Raw genomic sequence first — 7681 nt, 5'->3', positions numbered from 1 at the left:
GTCTATCTTCTAGTTTCCTCTCATCTCTCATTTATTGTACTTAAAAAGATGTTTTCTGGAAGACTTCAGGGAAAAATGTTCTCCCTTGATTACAAGAGGTATGTGAGCATGGATAAATGCCAATTGTACTTTTCTTCTTCCTGATTTTTGATATTATACAAAGATAACTGTTACTTGGAGCTGCTGCAGCTACACTGTAACTTAGATGCCCAATAGTAAGACAATAGCAATGCTGGGGGAGTGGTGTATGCCTATTATCTCAGCTACTGAAGAGGCTGTGGCAAGAGGATTAAAATTCAAGGCCATCCTGGGCAACTTAGTGAGGCACTATCTCAAAATGATATAAAAAGGGTTGAGGATATAGCTCAGTGATAGAATTCTTTCCTAGAAGGCATGAAGTTCTTGGTTCAATCCTCAGTACTGGAAAAAAAAAGATGCTGACTTAGACATCTAACATTGTTATACACCTGAAACAAACACATATGTGTTGGATTTTTGTTATGAGGAGAAAAAATCTTTATTGATTGAATATTCTGTACCTCACAACTGAAATCATTCCAAGTGCTGCACAACCCAACTTCTTTAATGGGTTTTCCTAAAAGTTACTACAAATATGTTGTCAAATTTATCTATACCCTAAGCATACTTTTCTAGAATCTGACCCACTTCTGAACTGCTTCCTATTCATTAGCCAACTTTCCCTTTCATGTGCCTACTCCACCCAAGTGCAATAATCTATTTGAAGTCTCAGCATTAAACCATTTTCTGCCTTATGATGTTGTTACAAAAAATATTATATATCAGCTTTAATTTCCTTTTTTCTGGTCAGTCTTCTCAGTTGTTAACAATAAAAACTCTCTAGTTAACCTGTTAAGCATATTTATTGATAATATTGGATAACTCAAAGAATTGGTGAAAAGATTCACTTTAGGATACCATGAACACTGAATGTTACTTTTGCCATCACTGGTGGGATAAATTATAAATTGTTCCCTACTTATTTTTTATCTTTCCATTTTAAAGTTCTGGGTAGGAATATCTGATTAGCCAAGCCTCTGTACCTACTAAGACTCATACAATGATGAATTCTCTAAATATAGGAAGGTTGAATATCCCCCATTAAAAAGTAAAATAAAGACAAGTATTGGTTGCATACTTTCTGATGTGTTTCCTCCTCTCTCAAGGTTTTCATGCTTCTTTTTAGTAGTGCCCCTAGAATGTCTTCCTTCTTCTTATCAGAATTCTTATTCTCTTAGAACATGGATCTCTTCCTTTCAGATTACTAATTCACAGTTTAGAATTAATGACTATTAACAGCTGAAGATAAGATCTCAGAAATCTTTTCCACACTGAAAAATAAAGCTCAGTTTAATGATGCTGTAACCTAAAGCAATGAAACTCTAAAACTGAAGGATACATCCGAACAAAAATTTGGTGATTTTCTATTCTGTAATTTCTGTTTCTCTCTCATGACATGTTCTAAAGTAGTGTCCAAGTATCTGGTGTATGGGTCTAAGAGCTGAGTGAAATTAAGTTTTGAGGATAACTGTGTGGGGCTGAAATTGAGAGTCATAAAGAAGTAAAGTCAGGTCCAATAATTTGATTAAGCAGAGTAGTAAATTTGAGGAATTTTGGCCCTGGAATGGCTCTGAAGATTTTTTAGAGCAGCTCTACAGCAGCAGTGTCCAGAACTCCATGAACTCTTTTGTGGGCTTCCTCTGTGCAAGATTTTGTTCTTTACCAGTGAGACAGGAGATTAGGGTGTGGCAGAGCTGGGTGGGGAAGTAGGTGTGACCTGTTTATTACAAAATCCCAGGACACATGCACAGAACAGTTCCCAAAGCTCTGCACATGAACATCTTACAACAACTCAAGCAAGGCTTCAATACATAATATAGATATGACAACAACTTGAGGAGTGGATGATACAAAAAGACAGTCTATATTGAAGTTTTTCCACTGTGTCTACTCTTGGATGGTGGCCCACCCTCACACTTTAGGGTGTACTGCTTTTCCTACATTTACTTGGCCCAAACTTGCTCTGAAGAGCCTGTTTCTTTTCCTAACTTTAATAAAACTTTGATATCATTTGTGCTTGTCTTGACCTATTCTTTGTTCACAAAAGAAAGAACCTAGAAACCATCTCCAGAAGGAGAAACCAGGGCCTCAGAACCAAGTACCATATTTGGCTTAGCCAACCATGAGAACAGATAAGACCCTTTGGGCACATTTTTTCCCCTCTTTCTCCCCTACATTGGGGAACCCAGGAGACTTTCTCCTGACACTTGGAACTCTTTCCTGTGTTTCCCATCACGTGGAATTGGGGGAGAGTGCAAGGCCTCTGTGTTTATCCCATCCAGTAAGCAGCCCATACGTTAACCTCAAGTTTATCTCCCTTTTTCTTTCTTTTTCCCATTCATGGTCACTCTAGCAATGTGAGTTAAGTAGCCAGATAGCCAGTTATTATGCCCTTTTGACCTCATGCTTCTGTTCTTCATGATACCTTGTTCAGCTTTCTCACTCTTTTGGGAAAAATAGCTGTTGGTAACTTGGTCTCCTGTTTGAGTAGCTATCTATTTAAGTTTACTTCTTTGGAGCTCAAAGTCCTATCTATGGTTTTCCCTGAGATGACCATTTCTTTCTCAGAGTGCTAGCATAATCAGGGTCACCATCTTGTCTTTTCATGTGACTGACCACCATTTTGGGTCAGCCATGTGGGTTCTGCCATGTTTGATTTCAAATAATCTAATGGTCACCAGAAAATCTCACCTTTGTAGATAAGAGCTAAGCCTTTGAGTTTGGAGTACATGTGGGCTTCTGCCCTCTTTTTAAAAAAATTAAGCTAGATCTTTTTTCTGTTTTTTATAAGAAAAATGCTGGTAATTTAAAAACATATGCAAGCCAGGCATGGTGGCACATGCCTGTAATCCCAACACTTGGATGGCTGAGGCAAAAGGATCACTGTGAATTTGAGGGTAGCCTGGGATACATAGTGAGTTCACAGCCATACTTGACTACATAGCAAAACTGTGTCTCAAAAATAATAAAAACAACAACAACAAAAAAACAAAAAACATGCCTGATAGCCTGAGCAGAACAAAAGAACATCCAGTAAAGTTTAACTCAAGTGACTGTGAGTCATTATGAGGATTTAAAATTTTTTTCTTTCTTAAAAAAGAGGTTTCCATCTCTACTGCTTTAAACAAAATACCAAAGTTTTTGCTACCTGGGTAAATTCAAGAGATATTGTTTCCCAAGTGGCTCCACCCTGCTTAAATAGAGACATCAAGTGACTCAACAGTGGCTAAGAGATGGTGTGGGTGAAGGTTCCACCTAGATCACATGGGAATTTCAAAGGGGTATGTGGACCATGTGGCTCAACCCTCTCTCGCTAAGGAGTTAATGGGCCCCAGTAAGGAGACAAGAAGCCTTCAGTAGGGCTTCCTTCTGTGCTTCTATGAAAATGGTTGGCACTTCAGACAGAGACATCTGTCTAATAAATACTTCAGTCTCACAAGGGATGCTTTGGGGGCTCGAGTTGGGTCTGCTCCTTCTGCACGGGACTCCATCTTAAGGACCCAAGACCTAGTTGTCTCTCCCTGTAGGGCTCAAGACATAACATGGGAAAACCTCATGAACCATGGCCTGCAGATTCCACTGAGTGTGCCACTAGGCCATATCCTTGATCAGTGGGAAAGATTTGACTACCAATTTAAAAGTGAAATAGCTTATCTACTGTTGCAATACAGTTTGGGTCCAATATGAACTAGGAAATGGTGAGAGATGGGTATAAAATGGCAGTTTAAATTATGACACTATTTTTCACTTAAAATGTTCCTGCTTAACACATAGAAGGTACCATAAAAACCTTAAGGCTAAGGCTTTTGTGAACCTCTATCTCAGGAAAAGCCCAGAAACTATGGTATTTAGAATGGCTCCTGAGGAAAAGAGAGATATCTTTGATGATCCAATCTTTGGATCTCCACTTGTTTCTCAGGGGATACAAATCTTTCTTATCTGTTTAATGAAGAAACTTCAGATGGAACCCCAGACACCTATGACACAATTGCTAAACATGGACGTTTTTTCCATTCAACAATAAGGATGTGAAAGAAAGTCAGAAGAGAAAAGCTTAAACTCACCCAGATTGTCTAAGGGAAAACCCAAGGACAATTGAGATTTCTGTTTTAAGTTCAAGAAGTCTGGACACTGGGCACACAACTGAATCAAACCATCGCCTGGGCCCTGCTCCAAGTGAGAGGCAGCCAATATGCCTGACTTGTAGCACTGGAGAGTTGATTTTCCCCATTTCCAGAGAGGGGCCTGGCCAGCCAAAACCCTCATTTCCTGCTCTGAAGAGGCCTGAAGAAACATATCATTCCCCTGTCCATGGATATTACCATCTCAAACTAGGAACTCCGAGTAACACTAGGTATCATTGGTGAGCCAGTTCAATTACTACATTCTGATTTGACTTCCTTCTCTGGAAATCCCTCCTCTAGATCCATAGCCATAGTTAGGGTCAAGGAGAAACCCTTGTCAGAGATTCTTTACTCCTACTCTGATGTGTCACTTTGAAGACCAAATGTTTAACCATGAGTTTCTAGTTGTACTACAGTGTCCTATTCCCTTTCTATGAAGAGATTTACTAGCAAAATTTGGGGCAATTCTCAAATTCTAGCAAACGCCAAAACAGATTTTACCTGTTGGGACTACAGGTCTCCTGTTGGAACTGTTTGGTCTTCTTGACCAAATTAGCTAACAGGTGAATTCTGCTACATGGTATAATAGAATATCCAACTTAAGGAAACATTCTTCCTCTACATTTCAGAAAAGAGAGGAATTAACTTGGATGTCTTGACTCAAAGGCTAAGACAAGAACTCTGCCCAGTGGGATACTTTTCAGAAAGTTTGATGGATTAGCTACTGGATGGCCACCATGCCTGAGAGCAATAGCAGGTACACCCATGCTAACAGAGGAAGCTACAAAAACTAACTTTAGGAAAGAAACTATAAGTCTTGACTCCCTACCAGGTCAGAGTAATTATTGAGACCAAAGGTTACTTGTGATTAGCAGGGGAATGGTTATCCAAGGATCAGTCCATGTTCTTAAGCATCCCTTGGATTATTATAAAACTTGCACTACTCTTGATTGTGCCTCTCAAATGCCTACAGGCCCAGAAGTTAGCCAATCTTGTGAACAAGTGATCTCCCAGACCTATGCAAGCAGGAAGGATATCAGTTATCTGCCCCGGTAAGACCCTTAGATGGTGTAGGTCACTGATGGAAATAGCTTTATCCATGAAGGACACTGAAAGGCAGCACTAATAGCTCTTACTCAGGCATTGATATTAGGAAAAGGCAAAAACAATTAAATATCTATACAGATTCCAAACATGCATTTCTGGTGGAATATGCTCATGCAGCAACCTGGAAAAGAGAAGATTGCTGACTAATAAACAACCATCTATAAAACACAAGCAGGTCATTCTATAAGTCTTAGAGGTAGAATATCTTTCAATCAGGTTGCTGTCATTCATTCAGTGAATCCCAAAGAGACATGTCTCCTTGAGAAATCAAAAGGCTGATAAGGAGGCAAGAAAGGCAACCTTACAGTCCCTCAAAACTCTACTCTTATTCCTAGTTCTCGAGGAACTATGTTAGTACTTCCTCAAGGGACATAGTGACAAGCTATAAAAATCCTACATGGGAAATGGTCACTAGAATTTTCACAGGACTAAGAAGAAAACTATTTCTGAGACCCTCTGGATGGCCTAATGCTCCTTTTCAGAAAGAAAGCCTTCAGTATTGCTCCAGGTGCCAATAAGTAGAGTCACTAATGATCCTAATTCACCATAGCTTAAATGGGCACTGTACTGAGGCTCCCATTTTCTGATACATTGTGTAGGTAATCTTGGTAAGGCAATGGCTCTTAGGGTCTCAATAATTTATCTAACCCCTCTCTTTACCATACTTTGTCCTCCCAAGAAGTATAAAAATCTGGTCTTCTCCTCATATTTAGGTTCCATGTTCCCAACATAATAGTAAAGTTACTTTCTTTCTCTCATGGAACAGACAGCTCAATAGTCACTAACTCTTTTCTCATTATCTACTGAAAGATTTTTTTTCTTCCCCAGGCAATGAATCACAACATCACAAGTGAGTTGGAGAGCACATAATCCCCAGTAAGTAGGGTTTACAGTCTGTTTCAGCTGGAAGAATCTATAGAAGACAGAGCTCTCCACTCCCTCAGCACCCTATAAAGAATTATGGGGATATGTGTTTCTCAGGGACAAATGAGATAGGAGATTAGGGTGTGGCAAATATGACAAGGAAAGTAGATGTGACCTGTTAATTACAAAATCCCAAGGCATATGCACAAAATAGTTACCAAAGCTCTGTACATGTATTTCTCATAACTCAAGGAAGGTTTAAATATGGTTTGTATCTAGATGTTCCTCCAAAGTCTCATTTAGTTATAGGTGAGGTTTGAAAGAGATGGCTGTGTCTTGAGTGTGTGACACTGGGATCAACTCATGGTACAATGCTAGGATCAAGGGCAATAGATTAAGAGTGTGAGTCCTACTTGACCTAAGTAGCCTGGATAAAATATAAGGGATAAAAAGAGCTGTGGTCATCCCTTATTGGTTTGCTACCTTCTGCCCTCCATGAACTGTTTCTCCTCTGTGTTGCCACCCTGCCTTGGAGGCAGTCTATTATGGACTGAGACTTCTACAAACTGTGAGCTAAGTAAACCTTTCCTCCTTTAACTTTGAGTGTTGGATATTTTGTCTCAGCAAGAAGAAAAGTAACTAAGTAAATAAATGGCCGAGACTGTACATCACCTTGAGGAGTGACTGATACAAAAATTATAGTCCACATTGATATTTTTCCACTATGCTCACTTTTGCATGGTGCACTTCCCTCATGCTATAAGGTATACTGCTTTTCCTACTTTTACTGCAGGGCTGGTTTCTTTCCCCACTATTAATAAAACTTTTCTACTGTTTGTGCTTGTCTTGACCTATTATTTGCTCAGGACAGAAAATACTTGGAAACCACCTCCAGAAGGAGACTCCAGCACCCAAGAATCCAGTAACACCAAGAGAATCTCAATAAGGCAGATATGGAGACCATGTCTTCAGAGCTCTCTGGTACAGGGAACACCACATGACTGTTACTTATGTAACTTTAGTGTTAAATAGGATGCTATTTAGTCATGAGATATAAGTTAGACATTTGATTTCATGGAGTCAAGGGACAAGGAGTCATTTAGGATGTGAACTGAACCAAAGAAGGATCATTGACCTGAAAACAGTAGCCATACACTACTGGAGCAAGAATAATGCCAATTTTTGACCATTTTTCTTCCACATGTAATGCCTTCTTGTCATTTTTTTTGTATATTCATTACAAATCCATCCTTTGAAATAGCCCATCCTGATTATACTGACCTAAATTGGTTTATTCTATGATCTGAACTTCCACACTTTCATACTACAAAGAATCTATACCACATCTCTAAACATTTATTTACATTATTGTGCACTGTTTATTGTTTCCTGTGTGACAGATGGTACAGGGTACTATCAAGACATGAAACTCATATTCAGTCAGATATGTAATAAATTTGTACCCATTCTAACTAGTAGTTCAAATTTAGGTTGTATTTGTGTGTAAA

Source organism: Heterocephalus glaber, unplaced genomic scaffold, assembly GCF_053883595.1.
Source record: "Heterocephalus glaber isolate CG9 unplaced genomic scaffold, H.glaber_assembly_v1.0 deba00001790, whole genome shotgun sequence".
Classification (NCBI taxonomy): domain Eukaryota; kingdom Metazoa; phylum Chordata; class Mammalia; order Rodentia; family Bathyergidae; genus Heterocephalus; species Heterocephalus glaber.
This window is presented reverse-complemented; position numbering follows the sequence as displayed.